This window comes from Marmota monax, unplaced genomic scaffold, assembly GCF_021218885.2.
Source record: "Marmota monax isolate L192 unplaced genomic scaffold, Marmota_monax_Labrador192_F-V1.1 WCK01_AAM20220418_F8-fsc00011, whole genome shotgun sequence".
Lineage (NCBI taxonomy): Eukaryota > Metazoa > Chordata > Mammalia > Rodentia > Sciuridae > Marmota > Marmota monax.
The window spans coordinates 18,768,297-18,788,295 of NW_026693082.1; the positions used below are offsets into that span (position 1 = coordinate 18,768,297).

The 19,999-nt window shown below is 42.7% G+C and overlaps 1 long non-coding RNA gene across 1 annotated transcript in view; it reads right to left on the minus strand.

Annotated features, from left to right (window-relative positions):
• LOC124099182 (uncharacterized) overlaps positions 1 to 7,132 on the minus strand; it is a 38,249-nt gene extending 31,117 nt beyond the window's left edge. Inside the window, exons 1-2 of the long non-coding RNA XR_006853854.2 lie at positions 6,784 to 7,132; positions 2,530 to 2,640 (exon numbers count right to left, since the gene is read on the minus strand). This is a non-coding gene — a long non-coding RNA (uncharacterized LOC124099182). The remainder of the gene's footprint in view (positions 1 to 2,529; positions 2,641 to 6,783) is intronic.
• Between the last annotated feature and the right edge of the window lie 12,867 nt (positions 7,133 to 19,999).

Here is a 19,999-nt window from a genome sequence, read left to right on the forward strand (position 1 = left end):
ATTTTTATTTTCTTCTTTTTGCTTATATGTGTTTCCTACAATGAATGTCTATGTCTATTACTTAAAATAATGAGTCAATGCTATTTTTTTAAGTAAGGGGAGAGGACATAGAGGAAGAAAAATATAGAAATGGGAAGTTTTATGAGGCACATGATGATCCAGATATTTAATTGAACTGTAAATTTCACATTGTTAATTGCCTTCTCTTTGCACTCAGTAGCCATTTGCCTACCATTTCCAGATTGTTTGTTTGTTTGTTTTTAAATATTTATTTTTTAGTTTTTTAAGTGGGCACAGTATCTTTATTTTACATTTATGTGGTGCTGAGGATTGAACTCAGTGCCTCAAGCATGCTAGGTGAGCACTCTACCACTGAGTCACAACCCCAGCCCCCATTTCCGGTTTTTGAAGGGCACATTTTCTTGAATTTTTTGAGTTGAATTTCTTAATCATAGGTGTACATGGGAATCAACTGGGAAATTTTTCAAAATATCCTGGCTAGGACCCTACCCAGGGAAGTTCTGATTCAGATGACCAGGTAGAGTCTCAGTAGGAGTCTTTTGAAAAAGCTTCCAAGGTGTTCTGAGCCTTATCCTGCTGGAGAATTCCATGGAGTGCAAAATGAGTCTCTGGAATAGTGAAGGAAAATATTAGAACTCATTTTATTTTCCATTGCATTCTATTAAAGAATCTCTACTTGTATATATTATGCTATGTCGATATGGATATGACATGTGCAATTTGCAAATAAATTGACATATTTGAGGGTGTGTTAAAATATTTTTCTTCAAAGGATGGGCAATCGAAAAGTTTTGAGACAACTGTTGGAGAACCAGACTAAGATTCTGCTCTGGGCTGAAGTAACAACGATGAGAAAAACTTTACACACCACGGCTGGTGACTCACTCTGACCTACTTTGTTTCCTGCTTGTGGGTGTATTGTTTTTTTACTGGTCTGGTGTCATCATTTATGGGCATATTATCATCCCAGGTAGGCTCAGCTGTTTCCTTAGTAAATACACAGGCACATACACGCAGCTCCTGCTGAGGTCTGCATTTGGGAAGCACCGGAGACGTCAAGTCTGATCATTATTTCACAGTTCTTACAGGCTATTCCCTCATCTTCACTGAAGTTAAAAAAAAAAAAAAAGTCAACTGGATTGTCTTCACTTGAAAAGTAACACAATTCACAATAATTAATAATGGTGACCAAATATTGATTAACAATTAAAACAACAGAAAAAGATCAAGAGTGAAAAGGAAATCTCCCAATTTCCAGGTAAAGATGGAAGATAGAACACCCACATGTGCACACCACCTTTTTCTCTCTTCTGAGAAAGGAAAGAAATAATAGAACTTTTCTTTCTTTCTTTTTAACTTCCCGTAGCAACATTTTGAAGGCAGGAAAGTAAGAAATGTGGTCAAGGATAACACAGACACAGGAAAACTGAATCCTAAATCAGCACTGAGGAAATCTGAGAAACCAACCAGAATCCCCAGAGGCTCAGGAATTGGCAACACCAGGCTGCTCTGGAAAGAGGTGGGGCAGGCTAAAACCAGGAGTGGTTCTGTTTGGGAAACAACTAGACTCCCAGACTCCTCCGCTCCCTGCAAAGCCAAGGAAGCGCCCATCTCCAGAGAAACCAGAATGGAAGGTCTATAGACTGGAGGACACTGGGCTGGGTGCAGTGGTGCAGGCCTGTAATCCCAGCAGCTAGTGAGACTGAGACAGGAGGATCATGAGTTCAAAGCCAGCATTGGCAATTTAGTGAGGTGCTAAGCAATTCAGTGAGACCCTGTCTCTAAATAAAATACAAAACAGGGATGTGGCAAAGTGGTCGAGAGGCCCTGAACTCAATCCTCAGTACTAAAAAAAAAAAAAAAAAAAAAAAAAGATTGGAGGACACTGGGCAGAGCTAAGGACTGGGTGCTATCCTGGAAACTGAGGGATGAAGTGGACCGATGCTGAGCAGAACTGCTCTGTCCCAGTGGGCTCCACAATGCTGGCAGTCAGAATTATACGCTCTGGGCATGAGCCTAGAAGAGACTTCTCACAGGAATTTGGTCTCCCCCAAGAGAAAAAAAATTAAAAGCATTTATGTGGGGGTCCCCCAAGTAAAAGACCCAGTCAGAGCATGTGGTGGAGCCTCTGGTCAATAAGCCCCTACATTTTCAGAACTGCCACTCAACTTTATAGCCCCCATCCTTTTTTTTTTTTAATTTGTTTTTATTTTTTAGTTGTTGATTCACTTTTATTTTATTTATTTATACGTGGTGCTGAGAATCAAACGCAGTGCCTCATATGTGCTAAGCGAGTGGGCTACAACTAAGCCCCAGCCCCTTAGCCCCCATTCTTAAATAAGAGCAAATAACCTAGACTTACCAGACCTTGAGGAAAGCCTCTCACATGAAATAGAGACCAAAATGAATAGAAAGGAGCAACTTCGAGAAAAGGGAGAGACTAAGAAGGTTGAGGAAAACATCAAATACCCTTTGATTAATATCCTCAGAGTTAAGGTATATACTCACCAAAAAAGAAGATGACGTGAATACAAGAATGTTCAGGAAACAAATAAGAACCCTTCCATATTCTGATTTCTCTTCAGAGTGTATAAATCTTTCACATTTTCCTAAAGATGTCTGTGGAAAGAAACAACTCTAAATTTTAGATGGATGCCCTGGTGTGAGCCCGTAATCCCAAAGACTTTGGAGCCTGAGGCAGGAGGATCAAAAGTTCGAGGCCAACCTCAGCAATTTAGCAAGATCCTGTCTCAAAAAAACTAAAATGAAAAGGGCTGGGGATGTAGCTCAGTGGTAGAGCACTCCTGAGTTTGATCCCCAGTGACCCCCGCCCCCACACACACACACGGAAGTTAGAAATATGATAAAAATAAAATTTTGATAAAAGAGCTAGAAAATAGAAAAGAGAATATCTCTCTGAAATTTGGACAAAAGAGAGAAAATAGACAAATGAAAGCAAAGATCAGAAAATCAAGAGACCAGAACAAGAGGTCTGCTATATGCAAATAGGAGATCCGAAAAGAGAACAGAGAAACCAGAAGAGAGGAAGTCCTTAGGAAGTCATTAAATAAATAATTCAGCCTTTTCTCACAGCTCTCAGGCATGCATTTCAGGAATAAAAGGGCCACCAAATGTCCACGGGAGGATGGAGAACACCCACCCCAAGGTGCACCAGTGGGAAATCTCAGCACATTGAGGACAAAGAAAAGATGCTACAAGCATCCAAAGAGGAGGAGAAAATGAGCCCTGGGTAATGACCCTTCTCAAGAGGAAATCATTTCCAATTTAGGATTTTATATCTAACCCAAACAACTCAGCAAGTCTCAGAGGAGATTAAAGCATTTTCCAACGTGCAAGATTGTAAAAATTTATATCACGTGCCCCTGCCTCAGGAAATCCCCCAAACACTGTCAAAACAACAAGTAAACAAAGACGGAAGGCACTCCTTTCAACCAGAAGGAAGGAGAATCCCGGGATGAAGGTGAAGAGAGATTCCAAGGTGGGAGGGGCGGGGAGGGTCTCAGATGCATGCTGGAGCAGGGGGGAAGGCTCCAGGAGACTTTTTTTTTTTTATTTTATTTTTAAGGATTGGTGAAATTATTAGAGTATCTGAAGGTTCTGAATGTCTTGAAATGGCAAGTATAAATACATAGAAAATGAAACCATTTCTTAATAATAATGAAACTGTCTTAATAATAAGACAGTTATTAGCCCCAGGGACAACAAAAAGGTATGCAAGAAAGGAAAAGTTATCGCAGTTTACTAGATGGCTCAGCTACAAAGAGTGTTTTCTAGTCTTGAGGACATAAACAGTGAAGATCCACTAACCAACATGACCACAAAGTATATTGGAAGAATGGGGGTGGGGGGAATTAGTGTGTATGGTGGATAAGGGTAGAGGGAGGAAAGACACCAAATCCTGATCTTCTGTGCTGGGGAAAAATGCAATAATGGTTAAAATGGAAACATCAAAGAATAATGTTTCAACCATGACAATTTATAGAACTGGAGATAAATAACGAAAGAATCATCTAAAAGAGATTAAAACATAGGGAAATGGTGCGAAAGGGCAGGGAAAGTTGTCTTGTATAATAAACCTTGTAGAACTAGTTGTTAGTAGATTATGTACATACATAACTCTGGGGGAAAAGGAAAAATAGAAGAAGTACCTATTAACACTCAGGAAAATAAACAAAGTCAGTCTCCTTTCCTCTTTGGATTCCAATTCCTCCAGCCCTGTTCACTATGAACCCTCATCCTGTATCCTTAAATAATGCCCCATGGCTGCTCACATATGCTGGCTCCATCAACTGGCCAAATCCTCCAATCCACCACCGATTCTACACCACTGGCCTCATTTTTTGAGGCTCCCAATACATTAAAAAGGATAAGTTGTAAAAACGGGATCATAAAACTGTGGTATGCTTTGCAAACAAACACCTTCATCAGAGGGCTAGGGTTGTGGCTCAGTGGAAGAGTGCTCGTCTCGAATGTACGAGGCCCTGGGTTTGACCTCAGCACCACATAAAGATAAATAAATAAAATAAAGGTATTGTGTCCATCCACAACTTAAGACAACAACAACAACAACAAAGAACACCTTTATCAGATACTAAAAGATGTCAGAAATCTAAATTTCAGGGCTGGGGATATGGCTCAGTTTGTAGAGTGCTTGCCTCACATGCACAAGGCCCTGGGTTCGATCCTCAGCACCACAAAAAAAAAAAAAGTGCTTAAATTTCAGTGCCTTTGTGAATGGGAGGCCTAGGCTGAGAGGCCTTGCTGTACCCCTGGCACCCCAGCACCACACACCACCCTGAGACAGGCCTGGTCTCCAGAGCCTTTTCTAATGTTGCACTCTTCCCCTGACCTGCCTGTTTTTGTGCTATTTTCTTCCCTTTTCCAGAAAGTGCACTACTCTGCATCTGCCTCCACTGAACTGCGTTCAGTTCCCTGCAACTCCTCTGGCCTTCCCTCCCCCTGCTATTGCCTGTCCCTTGAATCAATTAGCCCTCCGTCCTCACAACCATCAATCATTAATTAAAACACCCTCCTTGGCCTGTTTTCTACTTTGGAGGTGTTCGTGTTTAATGGGAGCATGCTCACCATTCCACGGTGCAGGTCACACGTGAAGTGTTGCAGTGTTGCCTCACCAGACCCCGTCTCTGCGGTCACCCCATGTGTTCTGTCTTCCCAGGTTAATCATAATCCACGGGGACTCACTCTCCAGGTATGCGGCCACCTCATAATTATGTGGGTTAGAATTGCATTTTTAGACCAGTGATTTGCAAACCTGGCTGCATACTAGAGACACCTAGGGAGATTTTTAAAATATAGATTCTGGATCTTACCACCATCCTATTTTAACTGTGTTAAAAACTTGGCCTAATAAAGGAGCCTGTTCTCATTTCATTAAAAAAAAAAAAATCTTTGTTTCTTCAAAGACAAGAAAAGGAAACTGTTGGTGATGGTTTGCAGGGCCTGGCCATACAAAGAAGTCTGTCAGACTTTCAAGTTCTACTTTCCTTTTCTTGCATTCTAAAAAAATTTTTTTTTCTTTTTTAGAACTTGGTCATGAGTATTGTTTTTGTTTCCTATTTCTGGTAGAAGGGGAAGAAATTACCTTAAATTTGGTGGCCTAAAACTACACAAATTTATTATCTCACAGTTTGGGAAGTCAGAATGTGGCAGGGGTCTCACTGAAGAGTGACAGCTGCAACGTGTCCCTGCTCTTAGAGGCTACCCACATCCCTTGGCCTATGGCCCTATTTGTCCAACAGTGTTTAATGGAATCCTTCTCGCATACTCATCTCTCTGGCCTCTCTCCTGCCTTCCTCTTCTGCTGTTAAGTACTCTTGTCATTACATTGGGCCCACCTGATAACCCAGCATAATCTCCCACCTGAAGACAGCCAACTGGCAGCCATCTCTTTTTGCTACATGACCTCACATATTCACGACTTTAGGGAGTGTGACATGGACATCATGGGGCGTGGGCAGGCATTATACTACTTCACAACCATATTCAGTTTTCCCAATAACCTTTAGGTATTCTATGAGTGATTATAACCCCTACCTCCGCTAGAATTCTAGATGAAGGTCCCAGGCCCTGGCACAGTGACACACTCTGCCTTGAATCTGGAGGCCTATCCTGGAGCCCAGGGGCCTGCTGTGTCCAGGCTCTGCTTTCACATCAGGCTGGAAAGAAATTATCCAATGACTGCAAAAAAGATCATCTCCAGGTTAACTTCCATCTGCCATTAATCTCTACAGCTGCACAGCAATGCTAAGCCATACGCTCCCCCAGGGAGTCTGGGTGCCTTTCTATGCTGCCTTCAGAGTCCGAAACTCAAGTGGTAGGGCCCAGGAATCTGTATTCTTTAAGACTACCAGCTTACGTCAGTTAGGTGTAGGAATTACTGCTTTAGACCATTATGTTTTAGGTTAATGAATATATTGTAAGGAATAAAATTTAAACTTTGTAAAAATAAGGGCATGCTAGCAGCATCCATTAATTCTTTTAAATACAGTTAGTGTGTGTGTGTGTGTGTGTGTGAGAGAGAGAGAGAGAGAGAGAGAGAGAGAGAAGGCAAAAAATGGTCTTTTTAAGAAAATCCAATGGATTGAAACCAGATTTACAATAATAATAATAATTTCCTCTAAGCAGCAAATTCCCCTGGAAATTTAAAGTATCCATCAATGTGCAAAATCCAATTTATATATCATTTTCAGGAACATTTATCTTACATGAAGCATGGCGTACCTGAATCCTGAAGAAGCCTGGGATTGTAGGTTGTACACCTGACTTGTCTGAGGAGACTGTTGACCACGTCTTCTTCCCTCAGGTGCCAGCTGCCAGTCTTGGGCAGATGTGCTAGTTCAGCGATGTCCTTGTTTCTGTAATTGGCTCACCTGCAATACCTCTCAGCTCAGCCCTGCGCTCCCTTCTGGGATGTCTCCCGGTGTCAGAGGAGTTTCAGGAGCCCCCAGTTCATCACTGCCCCAGGCATCCAACAGCCCTGATCTTTGTCCTCACTTATTTTCTAAAACATGGTCCACACGTGGAGCTTCTGCTTGAAGTTTCTGCCTTCCTTGAAGCTTTCTTACTGTTCCCTCCAATGGCAGGCTCTGACAATGTATAACTGGAAACCTTAACTGTGTGCAGACCTTGAGCTTGACTCTCACAAGACATGCTGCAGACCATGAGCAGTGGTGCAGGAGTAGGCCTTGCTGTCCCAAGCTGGGGACCTGACTGCCTTAGTGATGGGCTCCTCCACTCCCACTGTGTCTTGCTCGAGTAGTCCCATTCGCCTTCTTCATACTGGAATTCAGTTCCCTGTCTCTATTTGCAGCCTTGGGCTGGGCCTCAGCCTGCTTGTGTGGACCCTTCACATTCTGCTCAATTTTCTTTTCTTTTTTTGGTACAAGGGATTGAACCCAGGGGTGCTTAACCATTGAGCCACATCCCCAGTTCTTTTTTTTTTTTATCCACTTTTTTTTTTTAGTCATAGACAGACACAATACCTTTATTTTATTTGTTTTTATGTGGTACTGAGGATCGAACCCAGTGCCTCACACATGCAAGGCAAACGCTCTACCAATTGAGCTACAACCCCAGTACTTCCCCAAATCTTTTTGTTGTTGTTATGCTGGGGATCGAACCCAGGGCCTTGTGCACACAAGGCAAGCACCCTATCAACTGAGCTATACCCCCAGCCTTTCCTAGTTCTTTTTAATATTTTATTTAGACACAGGGTCTTGCTGAGTTGCTAAGTTCCTTACTAATCTGAGGCTGGCTTTGAACTCTTGATCCTCCTGCCTCAGCCTCTGCAGTTGCTGGGATTACAGGCACACACCACCACACTCGGCACCCTGCTCAATGTTTGACTGTTTCTTCTCCTTCCAGGATTACAGTGCACATCCCCAGCTGTTTATTGAGCTCTTGCTTCTAACCAGATCCGATGTATCTGTCTTAATGTGGGCATTTCTTCCATCTGAGAGCAGTCTCTTAGATCTCCACACTGGCCCAGGATGAGTCTCAGGTCCAATGTCTGATACAGGGGTTGGAACTGTCACCCATCCCTCATGTACTGTTATCCAACCTGCCCTGAGGTGGGTTAACCTTGCGTCTGGCCCACAGTGTCCTGGACTTATCTGAGTCTCAATTCCACCACATAATCCATGTGAGACCCTGGATAGTTTGTTTAACTTATGTGATGTTCAACAAGCCTGATGGCTTCCTAAATGATAGGATTTACTTCTTAAGGTGGCTGTGGAATAATATATGTGAAATTACTTGTGTTTAACATAGGGTAGGGCAGTACTACTATTTTTTTTTTTGTTTTTTTCCCCTTACTCCCCAGTCAGTACTGGACCAAGTGGCTAGAGACCACATATGTCTCATGGCCAAACAAGTCCAGAAATTCCTATCTGTTTCTCCTACCTCATCTCTACTTTCTCAGAGGTTGAGGGAAGCCTAAGCCACTTGCAATTATCAAGACTTTCAGTAAATTCAATAAATGTTAAGCAAATGGGGGCTGGGGCTGTAGCTCAGTATTGGAGCACCTGCCTAGCATGTGTGAGGCCCTGGGTTGGATTCTCAGCATCGCATAAAAATAAATAAAATAAAGGTCCATTGACAACTAAAAAATTTTTTAAATGTTAAGCAAATGGAAATATAGGAAACAGATTAAGAGAAAATATTTATCTGATAAAATAGCCAACAAAGGATTTGTGTCCAAAATGTACAAAGAACTCTTAAAACTCAAAAAGAAGAACACAAACAAAAAGTGGACAAAGATTTGAAGTGGTTCCTCACCATCGAAGATATACAGGTGGCAAATAAGCATATGAAAATCTGTTTTCCCAGGGGGGCTGGGGTTGTAGCTCAGTGGTTGAGCGCTTGCCTCGCATGAGTGAGGCACTGGGTTCAATCCTCAGCACCACATCAAATAAATAAATAAAACAAAGATATTGTGTCCATCTACAACTAAAAACAATTAAAAAAAAAAGAAAATCTGTTTTCCATCATGTCATTAGAGAATTGCAAATTAAAACAGTAATGAGATACTGCTTTGCGTACATATAGACAGGCCACTCCAAAACACTGACAATGCGAAATGCCGAAAAAGATGCGGGGCAGCAGCAACTCTCCTTCGTTGCTGGCAGGAATGCAAAAGGAGGCAGCCACTTTGGAAGACAGATCAGCAGTTTCTTACAAAGCTAACGTAATCTTACCATATGATCCAGCTGTTGTGCTTTTTGGTATTTACCCAATTGATTTGAAAACATATGTTCAGCTAGGCACGGTGGCACACGCCTGTAATCCCAGCGGCTCAGGAGGCTGAGGCAGGAGGATTGCAAGTTAGGGCCTCAGCAACTTAATGAGGCCCTAAGCAACTCAGTGAGACCCCGTCCATAAAGTATAAAAAAGGGCTGTATAAAAGTACAAAGTATAAAAAAAGGATTCAATCCCTCGGGAGGGAGGGAGGGAGGAAGGAAGGAAGGAAGGAAGGAAGGAAGGAAGGAAGGAAGGAAGGAAGGAAGGAAACATATGTTCACAGAAAAAATGCACATGAATGTTGATAGCAGCTTTATCCACCATTGTCAAAAATCAGAACCAACCCAACCAACACCTTCAACAGGTGAAGAGCTAAACCAAACATGGCACATCCAGACATTGGTATGTTAGTGATAAAAAGAAATGAACTATTGTGTATCCACAAAACATGAAGAAACTTAAAACACATTGCTGAGTGAAAGAAGCTAATTTGAAAAGGCTACATTCTGTATGATTCCAACTATATGATTTTGTTTGGGAAAAGGCAAAACTAAAGAGACAATTTTTAAAAATCTGTGGGTTTAGGGGAAGAGGGTGAACAAGTGAACAGTGCTTGAGCCACATCCCCAGCTCTTTTTATTTTTTATTTTGAGACAAGTTCTCACTAAATTACCGAGGTTCTCACGAAGTTGCTGAAACCGACCTCAAACTAGTGATCCTCCTGCCTCAAGCCTCCTGAGTCGCTGGGATGACAGGTGTGCACCACCACATCCAACCAAAAACTCAGTGCTTTTAAATCAAACAAAAATATAGTGCAATATGACGACACTGCTCATAAAGTAATTGTGGGATGATAAACCCTTAATTCATAATGTGTGACAGGTGAGTGGTCTAGAAATGACAGCGCACTCAAAGCGGGAACATGAGTGTCATCTTCTTTCAATGTTCTGAGTGTATTGCTAAGAATATGAATCCTCACTTGCAAATTAACAACTTGGAGATCCTTCCTGACTGCGAGGCCTCTGTTAAACGCAGCACCATGATGGGCCCCACCAGGGCTTAACTTTGTTCTTTCAAGTCCACCCTTGACCCTGCCAGTTCTGATCTTGGCCTGTAGCAGGGCAGCTGCCTGCAGGGGGCATTTCTGCAGTGTGCCATGCCTCTCTGCCTAGCCTCCCCTGCCTCCATGCCTCCTCCTGTCCCCCATGCATCTGCCTGAGCCAACTACGTAACTGGAGAAGTACAAGAGGGGCGCACCCTTTAACTACTTGCTTTCCCCACTCAGCCAGGCTTTCTCTTATCGATTTCCAGCACCAACAGAGATGGGGCTGGCCATTGAAAAAGGGGACGTGGTTTCCTCATGAGCAAGGCCTCCTGCCAGAGCCACTCTGGGTCCAGCTCCACTTGCTGGGCTTCCTCTCTCCCAGGGATAGGCCAGGTCCTGAGACAGCAATCAGGACGCTGCTGCCTTCAACTTTCTTTGACTTTTTTTCCCATTTTTATGCCTAATTATGAGAGTTCTGGTCCACATCGAGCACAGGCAACAGAATGGGGGTCCCTCTTTGGGGAGTGGGCTGGCTGTGGAATAAGAGCTAAGAAAGAGAAAATGGTGAACAAACCACCGTGCATGGGGAGTCATTTTGAAAAGTGGGGGGGGCAGGTGGGCTCTTGGATCTTAGGGATCAAGCTTCCACACCAGGAAAGAGAGCAATGGAGCCCAGGTTTGCTTTGTTTAGATGGGGGAGCACCAAAGGTTTTCGATGGAATGTTCTTTGCCAAATAACATGGGAGGTGGGCTGTCCAGTTCCAATGGGTCACGCCCAACTCGGGAGCCACAGAGCTGTCGCACTGGGAGAGCCAGGATGCAGATCCCACGCCTTGGGCCACCTGATACCCACGGGATAGTCCCCAAGGCAAACACCTAAGTCTCCGTGGCTTGGTACCAAGTAAAGACCCCTCAAGTAGTTCACGGGTGGCTTCCCACAGAGAGTGGGGAGTATTCCTTTCAGAAAATTCGTAAGTCACAGGAATGGATAAAGAAACACAGAAAAAAAGATCACCCCGAGTCCCGGGTCACCCAGAATCATGGGCATTGCTGTGGTCTTCGCGTTGTACACTTTGGATTCTGCTTTCTTGAGTTTACTGAAACCGCTCTCCCGCGCTCAGGGTTTCTTGGAGGCAGTCTTTCCGGTGTGCTTTGGACTCTGTTTTGTTTCCTTCTCAGGGTCTTCACTCCTGTGATCATTTACCTTTTCCTGCCTTGGCAGTCTCTTCTTCTCCTTCATCTTCTTTATTTTATGGATTTATTTATTTTGGACCAAGGATTGAACCCAGAGGTGCTTAACCACTGAGCCACATCCCCAGCCCTTTTTTATATTTTATTTAGAGACAGGGTCTCACTGAGTTACTTAAGGCCTCGCTAAGTGGCTGAGGCTGGCTTGGAACTCCTGATCCTCCTGTCTCAGCCTCCCGAGCCCCTGGGATTACAGGGGTGCACCATTGTGCCCGGCGAGTCTCTCCTTGATTGACCCTTTCCCCGCCGGTTTGCAAACATGCCTTAAGAGTGTTCATCCTGAAACCTCCCTTAACCCCCGTATTTCCTCTCCTCTCCTCTTATGGGAGAACATCTCCGAGGAGACACTCTCCCTCTCACTTGCCTCCTCTGCCTCCTCACCTCTGGCCTCTTCCCTTTATTGCAACGGGCAGTGTCTTCCTCCGAAAGGGCTCTACCAAGACTGTTGGTGGCTTCCACTTTGCTGAGTCTAATACTTCTCTCTCCTCATCTTGCTTCACTTCCCTTGGCATGGCTCACTTCCCCTTTCTTCCAGAAATAACCGTGGCCTCTGTGGAGAGCACGCTGTCTTGGGTTTTCACTTAGCTCACTCCTCCTTGGTCGACTTGTTTGCTGATTCTACTTTCTACGTCTGACTTTTCGGTGTGGGTTAACTCCAGGTCTGCTCTCTAGAATCTGTGCTCGGCAGTCTCCCATCCCATTGTTATAAACATCATTCCACATCTATAGATCTCCAGTAATGGCCCTTGGAATCAGGTGAGATTGCATAGGAACAGCCCCTCTGGCCCTACTCTAAAAGCGTTTGGGTCTTTTTTTTTTTTTTTAATTCAATATCTGAGAAATTTGAAGGAAGGAAAACTGGGACTGCTGTGGTGACTTGGCAGCCCTCAGAGAGTCTGGAAACTTCTTTTTATCTGCTTTATTAATCCTAACCTAAACTTTGGCTTCCATCCTCAGATGGCTGCTGGAGTGCCAGCTATTTCATCCACATCCTCGATTGCAAATAGGAGAAAAAAGGGAGGACTAAGGGGCTCACCTCCAGTTAGTGTTAAATCTTTTAAAAAGAGCCTTTCTAGTTGTTTTTCATAAAACTTCCCTTTATATCTCACTGGCTAGAATTTAGTCACATGACCACACTTAGCTTCAAGGAAAACTTAGCTTCATTTCAGATGCCATGTGCCCAGCTACATACCAGGATTCTGTCACTAACGAAGAAGAGGGGAGTGAATGTCAGGTAGGGATCTAACAGTCTTGGCCCCACCTGCCCTGACTTCTCTGAGCTGTCTCCCATGTGATAACTCCTTTTAGATACATAACAGGCATTTCAAACTAACTTTGGACCAACCTCTTGATTTCCCCCATCCTCAAACTTGCTCTTCTCAAAGTTTCTGTTTAGTAAATGGCTTTATCTCATGGTTCAGACTGAGAAACCTAAAGTCATTTTAAAAACGTTTATGAAAACTCAAATGTATTGAAAAGCAGGGGGGGTCTCCTTGTGCTGGAACATTTTCTTTGACCGTCTCAACCTCCCCTCTCCCCTCACATCTGTCCTAGGTGGGTCCTTGCCATGAGCAGCCACACCTGCCTAAGGGTAAGACCTGAGCTGATTCCCAGAGTCTCCTGTGCTCCACTTTCTGCTTCTTGTCTCAGTTACATTCAAAGTAAGGGTAGTACCACTTCCTACAGTGCCAGTCCTTGCCCCAGTTAAGGTACATACTCATGGGTCCCTCTCTCTCTGCTTCCTCCTGCTTGGGTAAGACTGACTTCTGGTTTGTATGACCCTTGTGGTGGGTGGTGCCTCCCTCTCTCTCCAGTACCTGTGCGGATAACACAATTTGTTCCATGCTATTTTGCTTATTTGTTGGTCAGAGGAGTATGGTTTGCCTTCTTCTCTTGAATATAAAATCCACATGAGTGCCTAGGGCCAAGCATGGTGCAGAATATGCAAGCAGTAAACGTGGAAGAAATCAGTCCCCGGATATTGACAGACCTTGCTCTGAACCTCAGCTCTGTGTCTTACCTGATGTGTGGCACATTGCTTAAGAGGTCTCACTTTCTTTTTTCAAAAATGGCATGAGAATACCTATCATAAGGCTATTTTAAATTAGCCAATCCACTCGCTCACTCCCATAACTCAATCACGCCCCTCTCTGTTGGAAAATCATGTAAAACACTTTGTATAGCATTTGGCAAAGAGCATTCAAAATATGATAGCTGCTATGGTCATTCCTGCCATTAGTCACTAAATCTCGGCGGTATTTGGTCCTTGGCAACATTTCCTCCCATTCTGTCCTCTCTGGCTTTCTGGAGACCACGCAACGCTGGTGTTTGTGTCTCTGGAATGCTTCCGAGCACCTGCCGTGACCACAGCCCCATCTGAGGACTGCCCGATCTCTGCTTCCCACACTGGGCGTCTGGTATGGCGAGGCCACAACTGTCTGGGGAAGGAACGGGCACCGGATCCAAAGGCGGTATCCATGGGTTGGCCCAGGAACGACTCACACTCAAGAGCTCTGATCAGACCTTCTCTATGATGGGTGATAAGAGGAACATGGACAATAGAATATCAGAAGAGCTGACGCAGGGGCAGAGTGCTCAGGGTACCAGTGCTGGGCTGATGAACAAGAACTACTCTGTGCCCTGATGGCCTTGCAGGCTCCAGGAGTCCTACCTGCTGTTTGAGAATACCTTCTGGCCTCCTGCACAGCTTCCACAGTAACCTCAATCCCTGAGGCCATTTATCTCTGTTCCCTGCCTGGCCAAGGAATCCAGCGAGCACCCTCCCTTGGCAGCCTCACTGTGTTGATTCAACAGCTTCTCATGATGGTGAGCTATGATTAGTCATCCACTCGCTCACTCCCTAACTCAGTCACACCCCTCTCTGCTGGTGATTCACCAACTGCAACTCTGTCCCCACCTGTGCCTTGAAATACCTACTCTAACCTCTGGGCTACCCTCAAAAGAAGCACCTTCCCAACAGACTCATGATTTCTTCCTTCCTTCTCGGACACAATCCTCTCCTTTTTCACCTGTTCCTTGTCTCAAATGACACCACTTTGCTGGGCTCAGTGGTGCACGCCTGTAATCCCAGGGGTTCAGGAGGCTGAGACAGGAGGATCTCGAGTTCAAAGCCAGCCTCAGCAACTTAGCGAGGCCCTAAGCAACTCAGCAAGACTTTGTCTCTAAATAAAATTTTAAAAAGGGCTGGGGAAGTGGCTCAGTGGTTAAACACCCCTGGGTTAAATCCCTGGTACCAAAAAAGATACCACCTAGTTCTAGTGACCAAGGCCAGAGTCCCTGGAGAGATCTTTGCCATGTTCATCTCTATCAACCCTCATAAGTCATCAGTATTTGTTTCTTTCTACTTACAGTTGCCTTCAAGGCTATAACAACCTCCTCCACCCCATCCCTGCCACTTCTCCCTTGCTCAGTCTGGGGAGCCACATGGACCCGTCCTTGAACAGGTCAGACACAGTGGTGCCCCAGTGCCTTTGCATATGCTATTTCCTTTACCTGCAAAGAAAAACTTGCTTTCTTGAACTCCATCCATCACCTTCCCCATATGTTTGCTCAAATGTCCTTGTAACCACCTTTCCTTATTATCTTGTTTAAATCTAAAAACATGCCAACAGCCTCTCTTTTATTTTCCTCCATTGGTATCTATTATGCTATAAAATTTACTTCTACCTTTTACTTATTTATTTTTTCCTTCTCCCTACTGTGTGAACCCACACCATAGATTGTGTGCACCACAAGGGCAAGAATTTTTTTTTCCTTGGCATTGGAGATTGAATGCAGGGGTGCTTAACCATTGAGCCATGTCCCCAGCCCTTTTTATTTTATTTTTTAAATTTTGAGACAAGGCCTCACTAAATTGCTTAGAGCCTTGCTAAGTTTCTGAGGCTGACTGTGAGCTTGCGATCCTTCTGCCTCAGCCTCCTGAGTTACTGGGATTACAGGAAAGTGCCACTGCACCTGGCAAGGACAGGAATTTTTATCTCTAAGGCTCCCACTAGTGAACACTCGGGATATATGAGGTTAATTAAGTAATTAACTAATCAACTACTCCATATTTTCCCTGCTGCCATTCTTGTACTCTCCCTATAGCGCTGTGCCATGGGTAGGTTTCTGGTCCACATGGAAACATCACAAGTCTGACCGTTGGCACTGCCATCTGGGATGCCATGGACTTTTTCTAAGAAGCTGTGTTTTCATCCTTCAGGATCACTCAAGGCTGATTTGTCATGGTGTTCTCAGCTACAACAAACCCTCCTTTGTCCTTGCCACAAAAGCTAGCCTCCTGTACCTTCTGAAAACTCAAAGTTCTATCTGGATCTTTGAGTAGTTTGATGGGGACCGAGTCCTTCACATCTCTGTGAACTTTTTCTTCTAGATTCAGAATGAAACTCTCTTTTCTAAGATGTAAATATCAGTTTGGGTGATTAATTTCTATCCAGAAGCCATGGAATATTCTGTTTAAAAAGAAACATTTTCTAATTATAAAAACAATACATGGCACACACTTGTAATACCAGCAACTTGGAGACTGAAGCAGGAGGATCACAAGTTCAAGGCCAGCCAACCTAAGGGGGATGTAGCTCAGTGATAGGGAAGCCCTGAGTTCAATTCCCAGGACAGAAAACAAATAAACAAATGCACATTTCATAAACAATTTTAAATACAGGGGGAAAACCACTCAAAGATAATCACTATTTGTATTTGTTCCATCTCTTTCTGTGAATATTTTCCTCCAGAATATGTGTTTATTTCCTCTTTCTAATAAAGATTATTATGGAACACCAGGTGTGGTGACACACACCTGTAATCCCAGCAGCTCTGGAGGATGAGGCAGGAGAATCTCAAGTTCAAAGCCAGCCTCAGCAAAAGCAAGGTGCTAAGCAACCCAGTGAGACCCTGTCTCTAAATAAGATACAAAATAGGGCTGGGGATGTGGCTCAGTGGTCTAGTGTTCCTGAGTTCAATCCCTGATATCCCCCATCAAAAATAAAAAAGATTATTATGGAATAAGACTGTGTGTGTGTGTGTGTTTTGCTGGGGATCCAGCTCTAGGTCTGTGCATTCTAATTAGGTACCAGTCCCATATTTTTTTTTGTTTTTGGTACCAGGGATTGGACATACAGGTGCCTAACCACTGAGACACATACCCAGCCCTTTTTTAGATTTTATCTAGGGACTGGGTCTTGCTAAATTGCTTAGGGCCTTGCCAAGTTGCTGAGGCTGGCTTTGAACTTGGATCCTCCTGCTTTAGCCTCTCAAGCTGCTAGAATTATAGGTGTGCACCACCACTCTGGCCCATAATAATTTTTTTAACTTTATAAATATTTTTGTTTTATTAGTTATATATGACAATAGAAGGTATTTATGCACTTTGATATATCATGCATAAATGAGGTATAATTTCTCATTTTTCTGATTGTACATGTTGTAGAATCGCATTGGTCATGCAGTTTTGTGTGTACTTAAGGTAATGACATCAGTTCATTCTACTATCCTTCCTATCTACATATCCCCTCCCCTTCCTTCACTTCCATCTACAGAATCTAAAGTAATTCTATTTTTCCCTAGCTCCCCACCTTACTGTGAATTAATATAATTCTTTTTATTTTTTAATTTTAATTTGTTATCTATGACAACAGAATGCATTACAATTTATATTACACATGTAGAGCACAATTTTTCTTATCTCCGGTTGTGCACGAAGTAGAGTCACATTCTTCCGGTCTTCATATGTATACTTAGGGTGATGATGACCATCGCATTCCATGGTCTTTCCTACCCCTGTGCACCCTCCCTCCCCTTTTCCCCTTTGCCCTATCTAGAGTTCATTTAATCCTGCCATCCCCTCACCCCCCACAGCATATTATGAATCAGCCTCCTTAAATCAGAGAAATCATTCAGCATTTGTTTTTGGGGGGGGATTGGCTAACTTCACTTAGCATTATCTTCTCCAGCTCCATGCATTTACCTGCAAATGCCATGATTTTATTCTCTTTTATTGCTGAGTAATATTCCATTCTGTATATATATCACATTTTCTTTATCTATACATCTACTGAAGGGCATCTAGGTTGACTCCACAGTTTAGCTATTGTGAATTGTGCTGCTATAAACATTGATGTGGCTGTGTCCCTGTAGTATGGTGATTTTAAGTCCTTTGGGTATAGACCAAGGAGAGGAATAGCTGGGTCAAATGGTGGTTCCATTCCCAGTTTTCCAAGGATTCTCCACACTGCTTTCCATATTGGAAATTTGCAGTCCCACCAACAATGTATGAGTGTGCCTTTTCCCCACATCCTCACCAACGCTTATGTTGTTTATGTTCTAATAGCTGCCATTCTGACTGGAGTGAGATGAAATCTTAGAGTGGTTTGATTTGCATTTCTATAATTGCTAGAGATGTTGAACATTTTTTTCATGTATTTATGGATTGATTGTATATCTTCTTCTGAGAAGTGTCTGTTCAGTTCCTTGTCTCATTTATTGATTGGGTTATTTGTTTTTTTGGTGTTGAGTTTTTTGAGTTCTTTATATATTCTAAAATTTAGTGCTTTACCTGACATGTGTGTGGTAAGAATTTGTTCCCAATTAGTAGGCTTTCTATTCACCTGTTTGTTTCTTTTTCTGAGAAGAAGCTTTTTAGTTTGAATCCATCCCATTTATTGATTGTAGATATTAATTCTTGCACTATAGGAGTCTTATTAAGGAAGTTGGGTCCTAATCCAACATGAGGGAGATTTGGGCCTACTTTTTCTTCTAATAGACACTGTGTCTCTGGTTTAATTCCTAGGTTCTTGATCCACTTTGAGTTGAGTTTTGAGCATGACGAGAGATAGGGGTTCAATTTCATTTTGTTGCATATGGATTTCCAATTTTCCCAGCACTATTTGTTGAAGAAGCTATCTTTTCTCCAGTGTACGTTTTTGGCATCTTTGTCAAATATAAGATAGCTGTAATTATGTTGGTTAGTCTCTGTGTTCTCTATTCTGTACCATTGGTCCACAGGTTTATTTTGGTGCCAATACCATGCTGTTTTTGTTACCATTGCTCTGTAGTATAGTTTAAGGTCTGTTATAGTGATGCCACCTGCTTCATTCTTCCTGCTGAGGATTGCTTTAGCTATTCTGGGTCTCTTATTTTTCCAGATGAATTTCATGACTGCTTTTTCTATTTCTGTGAGGAATGTCGTTGGGATTTTGATTGGAATTGCATTAAATCTGTATCGTGCTTTTGGTAGTATGATCATTTTGACCATATTAATTCTGCCTATCCAAGAGCAAGGTAGATCTTTCCATCTTCTAAGGATGGAATTTCTTTCTTTAGAATTCTGTAGTTTTAGTTGTAGAGGTCTTTCACCACTGTAGTTGATTCACAAGTATTTTATTTTATTTTATATATTTTTTGATGCTATTGTAAATGGGGTAGTTTTCCTTGTTTCCCTTGCATAGGATTTGTCACTGATATATAGAAATGCCTTTGATTTATGGGTGTTGATTTTATATCCTGCTACTTTGCTGAATTCATTTACTAGTTCTAGAAGTTTTCTGGTGGAGTTTTTTTTTGGGGGGGGTCTTCTAGGTATAGAATCATATCGTCAGCAAATAGTGCTAATTTAAGTTCTCATTTTCCTATATGTATCCTTTTGATTTCTTTCATCTGTCTAATTGCTCTGGCCAGTGTTTCAAGAACTATGTTGAATAGAAGTGGTGAAAGAAGGCATCCCTGTCTTGTTCCAGTTTTTAGAGGGAATGACTTCAATTTTTCTCCATTTAGAATGATGTTGGCCTGGGACTTAGCATAGATAGCCTCTAGGATGTTGAGATATGTTCCTGTTCTCCCTAGTTTTTCTAGTGTTTTGAACATGAAGGGGTGCTGTATTTTGCTGAGTGCTTTTTCTGCATCTATTGAGATGATCATATGATTCTTACCTTTAAGTCTATTGATGTGATGAATTACATTTATTGATTTCCATATGTTGAACCTACTTTGTGTCCCTGGGATGAATCCCACTTGATGATGTTGGACTCTTTTTGATATGTTTTTGTATTCGATTTGCCAGAATTTTATTGAGAATTTTTGCATCTATGTTCGTTAGAGATATTGGTCTGAATTTTTCTTTCTTTGATGTGTCTTTGCCTTGTTTTGGAATCAGGGGGATATAGACCCCATAGAATGAGTTTGGAAGTGCTCCCTCCTTTTTCTATTTCTTGAAATAAATTAAAGGGTATTGGTATTAATTCTTCTTTAAAGGTCTTGTAGAACTCGGCTGTGTATCTGTCCCATCCTGGGCTTTTCTTGGTTGGTAGGCTTCTAATGGCATCTTCTATTTCATTGCTTGAAATTGACCTGTTTAAATTTTGTATATCATCCTGATTCAATTTGGGCAAA